This window comes from Carettochelys insculpta, chromosome 21 (genome assembly GCF_033958435.1).
Source record: "Carettochelys insculpta isolate YL-2023 chromosome 21, ASM3395843v1, whole genome shotgun sequence".
NCBI lineage: Eukaryota > Metazoa > Chordata > Testudines > Carettochelyidae > Carettochelys > Carettochelys insculpta.
This window is the reverse complement of record NC_134157.1, coordinates 3,297,457-3,314,233: the sequence shown is the minus strand read 5'-3', so window position 1 is coordinate 3,314,233 and position 16,777 is coordinate 3,297,457. Positions and strand designations below refer to the sequence as shown.

The 16,777-nt window shown below is 50.1% G+C and overlaps 1 protein-coding gene across 2 annotated transcripts in view; it reads right to left on the bottom strand.

The window, feature by feature from the left end:
- The window catches only part of LOC142023813 (ectonucleoside triphosphate diphosphohydrolase 8-like), a 45,170-nt gene extending 28,658 nt beyond the window's left edge, over positions 1–16,512 (bottom strand). Inside the window, exons 1-2 of one of the 2 annotated variants that reach the window (XM_075015142.1) lie at positions 16,384–16,431; positions 15,295–15,353 (exon numbers count right to left, since the gene is read on the bottom strand). The gene's annotated coding sequence lies outside the window, so the exon portion shown is untranslated. Of the gene's footprint in view, positions 1–15,294; positions 15,354–16,383 lie in introns of both variants that reach the window. The other variant, XM_075015143.1, reaches the window with a different exon arrangement.
- Between the last annotated feature and the right edge of the window lie 265 nt (positions 16,513–16,777).

Below are 16,777 nucleotides of genomic sequence, written 5' to 3'. Positions count from 1 at the left end.
TAGCCAAGAAAGCTAATGGCATATTAGGCTGCATCAAGAGGAGAGTTGCCAGTAGATCCAGATAAGTAATTATGCTTCTTTATATGGCTTTGGTGAGGCTGCATCTGGAGTACTGTGTTCAGTTCTGGGCCCCCATTTATAGGAAGGACGTGGATACACTGGAGAGGGTCCAGTGGAAGGCAACCAAAATAATTAGGGGGCTGGAGCATATGACTTATGAAGAAAGGTTGAGGGAATTGGGACTGTTTAGTCTGCAGAAGAGAAGACTGAGGGGGGACTTGATAACAGCCTTCAACTTACTGAAGGGAGGCTGCAAAGAGGCTGGAGAGAGGCTGTTCACAGTGGTCACGGATGGCAGAACACAGAACAATGGTCTCAAGCTTTGGTTGGGAAAGTCCAGGTTGAACATTAGGAAAAATTTTTCGCTAGGAGAGTGGTGAAGCACTGGAATGGTCTACCCAGGGAAGTAGTGGAGTTTCCATCCCTGGAGGTGTTTAAGTCTTGCCTCGACAAAACCCTGGTGGAGCTGATCTGACGGGTTTGGTCCTGCTTAGAGCAGGGGGCTGGGCTCAATGGCTTTTTTAGGTCTCTTCCAGCTCTATTGTTCAATGATTCAATGATTTGATGAAGGAGAATCGGGCCCTGAGTGTGATGCCTACACAGTCTCTCTGGTTGGGCACGTGACAAGCAGAGGCTTTTTCCTGCTCCCTATTTGAAACATATAGCAATCAAATATACCTAGGATCTGTTGATACATATAGGTCTTTCTGGCCTTTCAATCAGAAGAACATCACTCTAGTCCTCTACTATGGATAAAAAAAAAGATCACAAGATATAATTCTGTTTGCCACACCTCTGTTCCCGGGGGGAATAAGAAACAGGCAGTTCAAATGAAACGTTCAAACTGCTGTCAGTCCCTGGGGTGTGAGTCTTTCAATATGAAAGGAATCATAGAAACATAGGGCTGGAAGAGATCTCAGAAGACCATCGAGTCCAGCCCCCTGCCCAAAGCAGGACTAAATCATCCCAGCCAGGGATTTATCAAGCTGGGACTTAAAAACCTGTACGGATGGAGATTCCAGCACCTTGCTAGGTAACGCATTCCAGTGCTTCACCACCCTCCCGGTGAAACAGTCGTTCCAAATATCCATCCTATGCCTCTCTCTCTGTCACGTCAGACCATTGCTCCTTGTTCTGCCATCTGTCACCACTGAGAACGGTTTCTCTCCATCTGCTTTAGAGCCCCCCTTCAGGAAGTTGAAGGATGCTATCAAATCACCTCTCACTCTTCTCTTCTGCAAACTTAATAAGCCCAAGTCCCTTAGCCTTTTCTCCTAGGCCATGTGCTCCAGCCCCCTAGTCATTTTGGTTGCCTTCCCTCTGCTACTTAAAAGTAATGCCCCAAAAACTGGCAAACAAGGGTAACTTCTGTTTGCCTTTGCTGCATGAACCATTGTTTCCTGTAAGTTAATCAAATTTCAACTTGTTTGGTGACCTGCTTCATCCCTAAAGGGTATATATCTACAGAGCCACCCTGTATACACATGTAGATCTTCAGTACCAATATATTTTCAACCCAAATTAATAACTCTACTTTTGTCTGCCTTAAAAATCAGATACATGTTTCACTTATGTGGATGACTGATCTTGTTCCTGCACTTGTCATGTCTCCTGTTCCATTATAAGCCCAGAAGGAACTAAAATAAAAGAATTAGAGACAATCTAAAAACTTGTAGACTAGAAAAGCTATAAAAGATTTGTTTTGTTTTTCTAAATGTTTGGTGTACTCTGGAAGCGATGAGAATTGTAGGGAAATGGAAGGAAAAAGAATATTGAAATACAGCACCCTATGTACACATCTGAAATATGAAAAGAAATTGCTCAAAGGTGAATTCCAGTGAATAGTGAGAGTTAAAAGAGCAATGCAATCCTTGAAATGAATAGCACACAAAATATCCCACAAGAAAAGCATAAAAGAAACTTGCTGTTCCTTCCTCCAGCTACTAAATGTTGAAACCAAGAGAAGAGAATCTGAGACCTCGTTTGGCAGGAATCCAATGAAGAATCAGTGGGTTGCCATAGCCAACATGGGCTGAGAGTCAGGCTCTCCAAATGCTTTATTGGTGGTCTTTAAATACACAGTCCTAGGGTGTAATGCTTGGCCACTGACTTCCCACTGCTTAGAGTCCTGAAGGGAAGAACACAGCACCAGGTCAGGCCAGGGGATATGCCCAATGTGTAGCCTGGGCCCTGTCTACTACTAGGAAAACTCAATTTATGATACACAACTCCATGTCCATGAATTACATAGCTGGAGTTAACATATCTGAAATCGATTTTTCTGCCATCCCGACAGCAGCAGGTTGACAGAAAGAACTCTCCCCGTCTTCCAAGGAGTACCAGGGCCAGTGTTGGAGCCCTAATGGTTTGATTTACGCAACCTCACTAGCACACTAAATCAACCCCAACAGATTGACCACAAACTTATCAATCTTCTGTTAAGTGCAGATGTACCCAAAGAGCAAGAGCATCACATGATTTCCCCCTTGGGCAGGTAAAACCTGGGGCCCACACCTGACACCCGAGCAGGTTACTCAGAGACCAAAGAAGGGACAGAGAGATATAGCTCTCCTGGAGCCTTGTGTTGTGCCTAGAAATGGCCAAATGGGCAGGGCTACCACCTGGAGAGCAGGGCACCCTTTAGTTCTGACTTTGCTAATGACTTTGATGACAGAAAAGGGAGTTGGTCTGACCATTTTATTTCCTGTTTTCTCGTTTGCTTATGGAAAGAATAATTCAAGAGAAATCTTTCAAGGATTGTATGCAAGAGTCACCACTGAACACTCTGTAGCTGGGGGACAGACTCCCCTGTACATTACTGAGCAAGTGGTGCTCCAGCAAGGCCGAGGGTTGATCATACTCGGCAATGAGTGATCGCCATCATCATCACGCAGCAGGGCAGCTGCTAGGACCAGCAACTAATTATTTCATCAGACTACTTGCTCCCACTAGGAAAATTATCTGGCACACAGGGAGGTTGGGGTGTAAAATCCTTGTAGTTCTGTATACAAGAGCTTAATCTGAAAGGGCCAGATTGGAAACTCTTTCTCCCCTCAGAAGCAGTTACTCACATGTCATCCCATTGACTCTAATGGGGCAGTCTGGCCTAAAGGCTTTTACAAATGTGCACGAATCATTTCACCCATCTCTGAAAGGCAGCCACTTCTGGGGGGGAAAATGGGGAGACAATGAATGGACAGGGATTTATGGTCTCTGATAGTTTGTAGCTTAGGTGTTATAAATGGTTTTCCTCTTCATCTGAAACTAGGAGATTTGGGCTTTCTGTCTTAGGCTATGTCTACACTATGAGAGAAATGCAAATTTACATTGATTTCATAACGCTGGATCTTACACATTCAGTTTTGACTATCGTCACCTCCCAATGTGTTCCTCACAAAGTTGACTTATTGCTGCCACACTCAATCAGCAAATATTGACTGTTGCACCAGTGCATTGTGGCAACCTGTCCCACAGTTCCCTCCTCCCCATAGCATTCTGGGTACGTCCACTGGTATTTGACATCGTCTTCCCACATTACATTTTCCTCATTCCCCTCCATGGTAAGCAAACATCCATTTTTCCAGTCGGAAGGAAGGAAAAGTAGGGCATCAACAAAGATGGCAAAGTTAACAGAAGTCTCTTTCTTCTGTACCTGAATCATCAATGAGTTCATAAAAAATCAGCAAATGCACTGGGTGTTACCCAAAGTCAACAGCTGGAAGACCTTGGGTGAGCTAAGTTTCTATGTCATTTGAACAATGAAAAGTCCTGTAGCACCTTATAGACTAACAGATTTTGGAAGCATAAGCTTTCGTGTCTGTCTGATGAAGTGGGTGTTTGCCCACAAAAGCTTAAGCTCCAAATATCATTTAGTCTGTTAAGTGCCACAGGACTTCTTGTCGTTTATGTCACAAGTCGATTCGACATGTCTGCAAGAGAGGATGTTAGTAAGATGAAGAGGATGCCTAAAAAGCAGAATTATGGGGAAGTTGACAGATGTCCTCACAGTTCTTTAGTGTCATGAGCTCGAACCTATTGTCTCTGTAGTGACCTTACAGGTGGCATGACCCCACACCCACCTGTACACCACCTCATCAGTGGAAAAGTCACTTCTTTATAAACAGGATTTGGGGTTTGTTCTCGGTAGGCTTACAGGTTTCACTCCCTCAGGAAAGAGTCGTCAGTATAATGTAGATTGCAACAAGCTAAGCGAAGGCTATTGGCTAATCCTGCTGCTGCTGGTCAGATGAGGAGGTCTTGTTTATATTTTCCAAATGTTTTGACAGCAAATTCTGACCTGGCAAAGGAAGCCAGTCAGGGATACCAGGTAAAGGAATCGATTCTAACCCAGACTAACCAATATCTGTTGCCACCACTTCCCCATGTCAGGTTCTGTTTGGTGCCCACAGTAATGCTCCGAGGGTCTCTCCTTCGGCTTGGATGCTTCCATTTGTTCTGATAAACCACTGACCCACAATTTCAGGATGTAGCTCGGCCATCAGGAAGTGCCCACTTTGTTATTTTAATCAAAAACAGGAAAAGCCTTCATCCTTGTGCTGTTGCACTGGTATGTTCTATGGAAATATGCTTACAAACAACAACATGCTATAACTTGAAGATGCATTATGCAAAATGCTGCAGGTAACACATTTTAAAAGTTATAATGAAGGACGGAGAGAAATTGTTCTCATTGGTGACAGACGGCAGAACAAGGAGCAATGGTCTGAAGCTACAGAATGAGAGGAGTAGGTTGGATATAAGGAAAAACAACTTTACCAGGAGGTTGGTGAAGCACTGGGATGCGTTGCCTAGAGATGTGGTGGATTCTCCATCCCTAGAGGTTTTTAAGTCCCGGCTTGACAAGGTCGTGGCTGGGATGACTTAGATGGGGATGATCCTGCTTGAAGCAGGGGGGGGCTGGACTAGATGACCTCTGAGGTCCCTTCCAGCCCTAGGATTCTATGATAATCTGCTGGGAAGCCATTAAAAGTTTCAAAGATTAGAAGGGTTTCAGGAGTGGAAGGGAAAATGAGCAGGAGAGACAGAAAGGTGGGGGAAAGACCGGGGAGAATAAGGATAGATAACTATAGAGACGGTTAAGGTTACACGAGCTTTTCAGCTTCCAAGTGCTGCTGTGAAGCTGGCCCCGTGAACTTTGTTGCCTTGCCATGGGCTTTCTGAACCAAACTGGTGATGTCAATCCAATTCCTCAGGCTCCTTTCTAAGCTCACATTCATGCATATGTAACAGGCTGACTCTATTCCAAATAGCATGTCAGAGCAGCTATGGAGCATGTGCAAATCACCTGTGCTGGATTCCACTGAGAACACGAAAGGCTCTGGCTTCCCATATATGGAGAGATGTCAGCCCTAGGCTCGCACAGGTCAGTTGGCTGGGCTAAAACCTAGTCCCACTGAAGTCAGCTGAGCTCCTTTCAATAATGTCACTGTTGTGGCTGCTTACCGGAATAATCCTGTGCAGAGAAACACCTGGAGGCACCAGCTAATCAGGGCGATCAAGCAGGCAGTCTGGCACACACCTGAATTGGGGATGCTCTCCAGAAGTAAGTAGCAAGGTGCATCCCTTTTGCACCGACAGTATTTTAAAATGGGATTTTAAAAAAGACATGTTCTAGCTCAAAAGGATTTGGTCGGGGACAGACATCTGGTCAGTGTGAGTCATGGGGCTTTCTGACCTTGGAATCTCTCAGCCTATTCATCCTCATCTGTTACCCAGAGTAACTCCAGGGAAATTACCAATGAAATGTAAATCAGAATAGAAACAAAACTGCTCTTGACGAGTAACTTCTTTTGTATTTTGCTGCTTTCTATACCTCTACCTCTGCAATTTCCACTCCAACCCATCTGAGGAAGAGGGTTTTACCCACAAAAGCTCATGACCTAATAAATGAGTTAGTCTTTAAGGTGCCTCAGGACTGGTTGTTTTTAAAGTTACGGGCTAACATGGCTCCCCTCTGCGACTTAATAGCAGTCACTCTCTGTGCTTGCCGGTTCAAATTGTGCTCAGCAAAGAAATGACTAAGAAGCCTGTTCTGGATATGGTCAGCAAAAGGCAGGAATTGATGGACAACAGAAGCCTGTAGGTGACCCTAGGCAAGGGCTGAATTCTGATTATACTAATCAGTGGTGCAGCGAGAGAGTCCCCATCATTAAACCATTCTGTGCCCCATGACATGCCCGGGCACACTGCAGAGCGTACAGCAGGTCTTACACTCTCCGCACAGCGCTCAGTAGTACCAGGTCGGAACACGGATGGCCTTTGGCTAGGTCGCTTGCTCAGCAGCACACAGCCCCATTTAAGTCTGGCCTGGCAGCGTATGCACCGCCTGGTTTGACCTGGCCACCCCTCACCATGAAGCGGCAGCTGAACCCAAACTGAGGGAGTGACGAGGTGACCTGGTGCATGGGGCTGAGGAGCCATTAGGGGTTAATACCTGTTGTGCCTGTGCTGTGAGCACCATGCCTGCCCTGGCAAGGGAGAGGCAGAACAGGGGGCAGTGCCCACCTGCTCCATGGAAACGTCAGAGACCTCACAGATCTGGGCTCCCTCTGATACCTGCCATTAACCTACTGAGCCCCCTGCTCCTTGGTATTGTGCACCCATTGACATGGGATCTTGTATCTGCCTCTGAGCTAAAGAGCTCTTGGCATGCATGTCACTTCTGCTTTGGTTTCTTTCTCTATTGTGTGTCGGGAGAATAACGACCTGAAACAAACAAAGCAACCCACCTCCATTTGCAAAACAGGATGTGGGGCGCTCCCGGAATGCTTAATCCTCTGCAAACAGGAGCTGGGCCAGCCAGGAGTCACAAGCTTCAGCAGTGAAGCAGACACATGGAATGAACACACCTCCTGTCCATCATTCACAATGTGAATCCCGGGCACCTAAGTGCCCAGTGCAGGAAATAACCTTTGTGTGGCAGCTGCACAGGTTACGTGCAATAACAAGCACCACACCTGCGTCATGAGCAGGTGTGCTTACTCACAGGCATAGTCAGCTGTGCGGGATCAAAGCAGATCGCTTCAGCTCCTAAAGCAAAGCCTCGCCATACTGAGTTAACCAAGAAGGCCTCACTGCGTTCAGACCACCCCCAGAAAGGGACAAGATTGCAGACACTGTCAGGACTCTAAACATGCCTCTCCTCCTGCAGTAAATAGAATAACCAGCTCTAGGAGAACAGCAATAGCTGTTTGCTACTCTCAGCGTCAACCCAGAGGAGGGCACACAAGTGATTTGGGGTCTGGAACAGTTTCCATATTGGTCCTGATCGCCTTGGAAAAGAGAGACTTACAAGGTGATAAGATAGTGGTCTATGAAATCAGTACTGGTGTGGGAAAAGTAACTAACGAAGGGTTTTGTTCCCATTCACCTAAAACAAGACCTAGGGGTCACCCGCTGAAATTAATCGACAGCAAGTTTCAAACAAACAAAAAGAGAAAGTCATACAATGCACGGTCAGCCTGTGGAGCTCCTTCCCAGGGGATGCTGTAAAGGCCGTGATTACAACAGGGTTCAAAAAAGACTGAGAAGTTCATGGAGAATAGGCCCATTAATGGCTGTTAGCTAAGATGGTCATGGAAGCATCCCTAGGCTTTGAGTGTCCCTAAGCCTCTGATGGCCAGAAGGTGGGATTGGATAACATGAGAAGGATCACCCAGTAATTGCCCTATTCTGTTCTTTCCCTCTGAAGCACCTGCCATTGGGCACTGTTGGAGGACAGGATACTGGGCCAGCTGGATCACTGGGCTGACCTAGTATGGCCCTTCTTAACCACAACAATGCTGAACAAAGGAATTGAGAATTTTCACAAGGGCTCTGTGTCTGCAATGGCCTCCACATTGTCCAGAGAGGTCAGCATGTTCTGTGCATCTTTCACCCTGAGAACATGTGAAAATCTGCCCCCCACCCCCAGGTGGGTTCTGAGCACATGGCAATCTGGACCCACAGAAAAAGCCTCTTCTAATTTCAAGTTCTCTTTGCGGCTCCTTCATACCCATAGTACTCACCAAGGGGGGCACTATAAGCAGATGCCACAGCTGGGCCTGACAGTCCCTTAGTGGGAGTGGTATATTTCAGTGTCTGCTTTTTAAGCACAGGCTAACAGCTCCTGGGATCAATCCAGATTCTGCCATGGGTTTCCTGTACGTTCATGAACTAATCCATCTTCTCTGCCTTAGTTTCTTCACCTACCTGACGGAGGGGTGCTTAGCTGTGCTTAGCCTGGCAGGCTGCTTGTGAGCATTAACCTAGCCATGGTTCTGAGTGACCACTACGTGATGGGTAACCTGACGCGGCTGCCACACAGACAACTTCTCTCCCCAGGCCCTGCTGCCATAATCAGTGTGTAGCCCCAGCTGAGATCAGGTCTCCATTGTGCTAGGCTCTGCACAACTATATGGTGAGAGGCAGTTTTTGTGCTGCAGAGCTCATGGTCTGAACAGGCAAAAGGCGGTAGCAGTTCGCTGCCTCAGATGGACGCCACCTGCACAACCTCTATGGAAAATGGGTTGCGACTATAAACACACACAACTCAGCAATGCTTTGGACCAAACAGCCTGTGTAACTTATCCTTTTTAATGTTACAGCTGCTGAATCTGTCTGTCTTATTTTTGTGCCTGTGTCGTTCTTCTGTGTGACGTTAGAAAAACGGCACGTACATCTGCTTATAGTTTTAAAGGGGCTAATGACAGCCACTATTCATGCCCCTGGAAGACCCCAAAAGGCTGGTAACTTTGGTCACTTGGTAATTTGTTTTTACTTATAACCATTTACATCCTACGTTTTTGTTTAATTAAAAAAAGAACCCCTCTTGTTTATAATCAAGCCCAAGGTAAACGGTTATCACCTGCGGAGGCCCACCACCGTACAGGGCTCCATTTCATTGGTAAAGGGGGTTACCGCATGAGCCCTCCCTGGGGAAATCTTTTGCTCAGAGAGAAAAAATTATTTGGGGTTTTGGTTTCTTTTGGGGGTTGATTCCCTGGGTGCGTGTTAGCTGATGGTTGAAAAGTGGGGGGTTCTGTCTGGCTACACTGCAGTGCCCTAGAACTGCTGCCAGCCAGCGCTGTTGTTAAACAGTGCCTGCAAAGCTCCACAGGGGGTGGTGATCACAACTCTGTGCTTTGGCTGGGGGCAGACCAGAGGATCTGGCTCAGCAGGACAGAAGGCTGGAGGATCTCCAGAGAGGAAGAAGGTGGGTGTCAGAGGCCAGATCGGAGCACCAGGCACGTCCCAAGGGGTCTTCTGCGACCATCCCCCTGTCAAAGTACCTCCCTCAGGGAATGGCACAACCCAGATTGCCTGCTTTCTTGCATAAGGTGTCGTCTGCCAGCTTCCTACCTGCTGCAGTGGCTACCACAGTGGGTCCCAACAGACACCTTGTCGCAATCAGGGGTTATTTCTGTGGGGTTACCCAGAGCATCGTCCTCTGGCGGGAACAGATGGAAGCCGACAGCCTGCCAGGCATGCTACAGACCTTCTCTTTTTTGCTGGGCATTTGGAAACAAGGGAGTATTGTGAGGACTGTGACTTGTGGAAGGAACAGTAACTTAAGCAGTTCGGCTGCTGGCTTTGTTGGCTGACTAAATCCCCTAAAACAAAGCAGGTGTCCTTCACAGAAGTGGCCAAGTGCAAAGTTCCCTCTAATTTTTTCCATTCATGTGCAGAATAAATATTATGTGCCCCACCACCAGAACCACACACCGATGGGTGCTCTGCTGGGCAGCACCTGACGCTTTCTTGGCTGGCCGCCCCAGTGCTCAGCTTACAGGGAAGCCTGGTGAGGTCCGCCTGCCCTGGTCGTTGGCCAGGAAGAGCTCCCAGGCCCACCTCTATCCCCAGCCAGAGGAAGTGTGGGGAGCCAGACCTGGGGTGGGGAACTCTTTGTCAGGTGAACAGGTGACTGTTAGGGTTGATGCTGCAGTTCTACCACAAAGGTCAGGCAGGCCCATGGGCACTGCCGAGTCAGACCTGTACACAGGATGTGTGATGTGTTGAGCCATCAGTTCTGCAGCTGGTTCAGGAGCCCTGTGGCCAGGAGGCCCACAGCTCATGCAGTGGGAGGGTGTGGGGCAGTTTCTTCCAGCGCGGGGCAGTGCGGAGCCACCTGCACCCCTCACGGGAGCTGCAGCAGGCAGCTTCCCCCACCCCCTGCACCCTCCAGGCCAGACACCACTACCCCACTCCTGCATACCCTCTCCCATCCAGGCCCCAGTCTCGGCCTACGTCCTTCCACCCAGACCCTGCACACTGAACCCCAGCCTGCTCCTGCACCCTACCCCCTGCCCAGGCCCTGCCCACCCACCCTCCGCTCACTCCTGCACCCTGTCTCTGCATCCCCACCTCCACCCCTGCACCTACCTGCCATCCAGACCCCAGCCTAGTCCGGCATCTTCCTTCCAGGCCCTGCACCCCCCACCACCCTTCTCCTGCACCCCTCCGCCCTTCTCCTGCATTCTATGCCCCACCCAGCCCACTGCCCAGCAACCTGCTCCCACACACTGAACCACCCAGTTTTGGCCCCACCCTCAGAGCTTAGAGCGACCCCACAAAATGTACTCACCCTCGGGGCCCTCTGGAGCATTAACCCAGGTTGTGGAAGCCCAGAGTCTTGGCACTCCCTGCCCCCCAACACAGGGGTGGAGTGCGAGGGGAACCCTGGCGCCCCAAGCCGCATGCGTGAGGTGAGGGGCTCTGTTTTCTGCCTCTCTGCTTGAGGCCACACCCTTGAGGGGGGTTAATTGTTGTTTTGGGGGGGTTGTTGGATTTTGGGGGTTGTTTTGCTGTTGGGGGAGTTGTTGTTTTGGGGGTTTTGTTGTTTTTTTGGGGGGGTGTTGGTTTGGGAGTTTTGTTGCTGTTTTGGGGGGTTTTCATCTCATTTACCTGACTGATTTTTCCAGACAAGGTCTGGTGGGGGTCAGGTTCCCCACCCCTGACCTAGACACATCTCCCTGAAAATAGATTCTGAGGAGCCTGGCAAGGGGCCGCTCTGTAGCAGGTATGTGTGAGGTGTGCCCTAGGCATCAGAGTGTGGGGAGCCTGAGTGTCCTTGTTCTCTGCGGGCCTGACGGTGGTGTTACCATGTCTGGCCATGCCTGAGCTGCCCAGCGCTGACCGGAGCAGCGCTACACAGCAGAACCCATTTCCCTGCTCTGTGCCGAGATTTTCATTCTCACAGCATAGTCAGTGTTTACGGACACAGAAGGGTCCCAAGAGACTCCTGCTCTGAGGCAGGCTGTGGCGCAACGTGGCTGGTTTTCTCAAAGCCCTGCGTTCACCTTCTGAGTTTTGGGTTCCCACCACAAGTCACATTAGCACTTGGGGACACAAGAAACTACCTGATACCAGTGAGGTTGCTGCTTATGCTGATTTGTTCGCAGCAACAGAGGGTTTTCCATAGACACGGCTCCTGATACTTGACTATGGCTATGTCTACACTAGCCTGGAAGATCAACCTCCTCAGGGTCGATCTTCCTGGGTTCGGTTTTGTGTATCTAGTAGGGACATGCAAAATCGATCTCTCAGGGGTCCCAGTCAAGCCCCCTGTTCCTTGTGAGTGCTCAGCAGGGATGGCCAAGTACGCCGAGCACAGATAGGCCAATTCTGAGTGTAGGCAATGCCTAGTGTAGCCATAGCCTACATCTGGTCATTGTTCTCAGCAGCAGCACCCCATACATGTAAACAGCTGCCCTTCTGAACTGATTGCATGAGTGGTGATGGCAGCAGAGGGTGCAGAGGCGGTTCACACTCCCACAACTCCCTGGACAACACCCTCACACCCCAGCATGGCTGGTGCATTTCTTCCTGGGCATTAAACTCAGCCCATCTCTCAAGATTTGCACCTGGGTTTCAATGCCCTACACGATCAGGGGTTGCTGGTGTTCGGGGTCAGCTCTCTTACTCACACACACAGGTTGTGTTTTGGTGGACAGAAGAGGAAGGTTCAGCAAAATCCACTTCTAACGATGCTGCTCCACGACCCCCCCGCCCCAGGCACTGCACCCATGTGAGCACTGGGCATCAGAGTTGCCCTGGCTTGCAGTGCTTGAGCTTATGGCCTTAGTCGTGGAAGGTGATTCCTTAGCGGCTGAGTCCCACTGACAGGAAGACTCTGTGCCTGTTTTCTGGATGAGGAGAAGAGGCTCTGGCCCACATTTGCCTCGAATACTTTCTCACAGCCCTGGACTTTCAGGCCAAGTTGGCACAGTCCCTGTGTCTAAGGCCAAGGCTTAGTAACACCATGGACCAAATCCCTTAGGCATCTCTGCTTGTCCCAAGCAGGCAGACCACTTTCATTCGCCAGCCTATCAGGCCAAAAAGCAGCCCCAGACCCAGGCAAAGAAGCATTTTCTCCTGTGCTATTAGCACCCACAGCAAACTCCATCAAGTGTCTTGGAAAGTCCAGCTCAGGAAAAGCCAATGAAGAGCTGGAAGGCTCCTGTCTCAAGGCTCCAGGACCCAGAAAGGCAGGAGAGCCGAGGCACAGCCCAACTTAGATAACCACACACACTCCTTGGGACCACCTGAGTCAGCAGCTAAGGAGCTCTTCTAGCCACCTCCTCTCCCACCCTCAGACCCAGACCTGCCCTGACACAGACCTAGCACCTGGTGACAGTAGTTGGTGGCTGTGGATTTCAGGGCAGCCACATCCACAACCAGGAGTCTCCCAGGGGAATCCCAGGCTCAAGAGCAAGAAGATTTAGTGCTGGGAGTGCCAGAGGAGCTAGTACGGGCTGGTGCCTCTGCGTACCCGGGCAGGCTGCCGGAAGCGAGGCGAGCTGCGCGCCAGGAGGATGCACAGAGAGTCAGTGGAACATTGTTCTCTGTGGCCGAGTGGCACATGGGCTCTGGGCCCATCCCTAGCCAGTCTGCATTTGGCTTGTATCACAAGCTGAGGTAACAGGCCCCCTGCTCCCCACAGTGGTGGTGGGGCTCCGAGCTCAAGCTGCTACTTCACTGGTGCTAGAGTGAAATAAAGCTACCCCTGCAGCGTGGGGGGCCAAGGTGCTGGTGTGCCTCACTGCCGGCGGGCGGGGCTGACCCTCAGCCTCACAGGCCAGATTCAGGCAAGCTGAGGGCCAGACCTGGCCTGCAGGCGGTAGGTTCCCCATCCCTGACTAGATGGTGATGGGACTTTCCGGTGTGACTCCCACTAAGAGGGACTTCCTGAGCCTACACAATGGGCAGTGCCCTTTGTTATCTGAGCCTGGGAGGGGCTGTGACCAGCTGACGCCATTTGCCCAGGAAGCAGAACAAAAGGCGGGAGGAGCCTGCCTGGGACCAGGGAGCTGTGAGTGGGGAGTCTAAAGACCCCAAGCCCCTGGCTCCCTTCCCTCAAAGATGGACTTCACCGGCTCCTGTGCCAATGAGTCTGTGCCGCGCTGTGCCCCTGCCCACAGGCTGAGAGTCACATCTGACTGCGAGTGTGGGGAGGCGCTTGGAGTCCAGCTCACCTTGGTGCCACAGGGACCGCCACAGCCAATGGGGAGCAGGGGGGTATCTCCAGGCACACATGGGATGGGGTGTAAGTTGTCTCAAGGGGGTGGGGAGGAGTCAAAGCCATCAATAGCCTGTGTCCCTGTGCATCAGCTCGGGGGGGCATGTCACAGTGGCAGGATGTGCCAGGATCCTGGCATGCCATCCTCCTGGGCAGCAAGCAGCTTCCTGTGGCCTCAGCCTCCCTGAGGCAGCTGGACACTGCACTGTCCCTGATGCAGACTTACGTCTCGATCACACCCCGACCCTTTTATATTTACTTGGCAACTTTCGCTCTGAAGTGCATGTGCTGCAGCTCTCGTGTATAGCCCCTGAGTCAGCCAGTTACCCTTCCTGGTTAACATGTCAAGGTGCAGCGACAGAGGAACTGTGCTATGTCCTCTGCTCCTCACCTGGCAATGAAGTACCATCTGGTCTCAAGAGAGCTCCACCTTGGAATAAGAGCCCTTTACTGACTTGTTGTCAGGAGGCTGTAGATGAAGGGACCCAACCAAACCTACACCTACCAGCACTCCCGGCTTTCTTGGAGATACCACTGACTGCCTCAGGAAACTACTATTCATTGGTGACCTTCCTGAAAACACCATCCTGGCCACCAGGGATGTAGAGGCCCTTTACCCCAAAATCCCACATGAAGATGGACTCCAAGCTGTTAGGAACATTATCCCTGATGAGACCGAGGCACAAATGGTGGCGGAGCTTTGTGACTTTGTCCTCACCCACAACTATTTCAGATTTGAGGACAATTTATACCTTCAAATCAGTGGCGCTGCGACGGGCACCCGCATGGCCCCAGAGTATGTCAACTTTTTCACGGCTGACCTGGAACAACGCTTCCTCAGTTCTCGTGCCCTAGCGCCCCTCCTCTACCTGCGCTACGCTGATGACATCTTCATCATCTAGACCCATGGGAAGGAGGCTCTTGAAGAGTTCCACCGTGATTTCAACAGTTTCCTCCCCACCATCAACCTTAGCCTGGACCAGTCCACACAAGAGATCCACTTCCTGGACACTACTGTGCAGAAACCCACACACCGCTATGCTTATCTACATGCCTCCAGCTTCCATGCAGAGCACACTGCACGATATAGCCAGGCACTAAGGTACAAACGTATTTGCTCCGATCATTCAGACAGAGACAAACACCTACAAGACCTTTACCAAGCTTCCCTCAAACTACAATACCCACCTAAGGAAGTGAAGAAACAGATTGACAGAGCCAGACGGGTACTCAGAAGCCACCTGCTACAAGACAGGCCAAACAAGGAAAACAAGAGAACACCACTGGCCATCACATACAGCCCCCAGCTAAAGCCTCTCCAATGCATCATCAGGGCTCTACAGCCCATCCTGGACAATGACCCTTCACTCTCACAGACCTTGGGAGACAGGCCTGTTCTTGCCTACAGACAGCCTGCCGACCTTAAATTCTCACCAGCAACTATAGACCACAACACAGTAACTCTCAACCTGGAACCAATCCCTGCAACAAACCTCACTGCCAACTCTGCTCACATACCTACACTAGCAATATCATCACAGGACATAACATCAATGATGCCATCAGGGGCTCCTTTGCCTGCACAGCTACTAATATAATATATGCCATCATGTGCCAGCAATGCCCCACTGCAATTTACATTGGCCAAACTGGACAGCCTCTACGTAAAAGAATAAATGGACATAAATCAGACATCAGGAATGGCAACATACACAAACCTGTAGGAGAGCACTCCAGTCTCCCTGGACACTCAGTAACAGATTTAAATGCAGCAGTCCTACAACAAAAAAGTTTCAAAAATAAAATGGAGAGAGAAATCTCTGAGCTGAAATTCATTTGCAAATTTGACTCCATCAACCAAGGATTAAACAGAGACTGGGAGTGCCTGGCCCCTTTCAAAAGTAGTTTCTCTGAGCTGGAAGTTCACACCTCCACATTAGACTCCAACAATGGGCCACATCCCCCCTGACTGATCTGACTTGTTTTTTCTCCTCTCTTTATGTATACTACTGACAATGAGCTATTTCCACCCTGACTGAACAGACCTTGTCAGCTCTGGCCCTCTCTTTTACTGGGACCACCACCCCTTTAAATACTCCTCTGAAACACCCCCCCTGCCCCAGCCACTCATGCATCTGATGAAGCAGGTCCTAGCCCATGACAGCTTATAGTTCAAAATATCTGTTAGTCTATAAGGTGCCACAGCACTTCTTCTTGTTCTCGAATATACAGACTAACACAGCTACTCCTCTGATACTTATCTTCCAGTATATAGCTGATGGTAAATACCCCTCTAGCCTCCAGCCCCACCCAGAGAGTGACCCAAGGGACCGTCCTGGACAAGGGAGCTTTGAAACCACGGAGGAGACCATTAACTTATTTACATGGCATTCTGCTCTGTGGAGCCCCTCAGCATCTTCCAAGAGGCTGGAAAGGCTCTCCATGAGCATGCCTGGGCTAGGGCATGAAAGAAAGTGAGCCCTGAATTATTTCCCTGTGTGACACAGCACAGACTGCAAATTCCGGTGGGGGAGAATCTCCATGGGGAGTTGCCATTGTCTGGAGATAAACCTGGTTCCTCTAGCCGAGGAATGGCTCTGCTGTAGTCATGCTACTGAGCCTTTGGAGGAGAAATGAGCAACACAGTGCTGCTTTCTGCCACCCCAGCAGCGGCCTCTGAGGAAGTTGGGTGTGAACTGTGACCCTGGAGCACCCAGTCCTGCGGCAGGTCTCTGTTCTGTTGTGCTGCCGTAGAACAAAGCCCTGCACAGAGCACTCAATGAGACAGGAGGTGGTTCTCAGCTTACCTTGGCCTGCACAGAGTCCCTGCTCCGAGAGCCGAGCACACACAGCTGGACGAGCTCTTTCCACGTAATCACAGCGAAGCTTTAATCAAACTCGTCAGCTGCACCCAGTGGATGGTGTGTACCGAGTCACTCAGCCAGTCAGTCCCCCCACCCCCATGGCACTATCTTTACTTGCCATACCCTGCCTGCGGGACACACCCCTTTGGCATGGCCTGCTTGTCTGTTTATTAACTGCTCTCTCTCTGTTCCAGGGATGTCACTTCTCTGGAGCAGCTCACGGCAGCCTGGGCTGCAGAAGAAAGCCCTTTCTGTCCTCCACAGGCTCAGAACCAGACCTTGCTTCCTTCCATTCTGCCTGTGTGTAAAGGAGGTGGCCGAATGTACCACCTGCAGC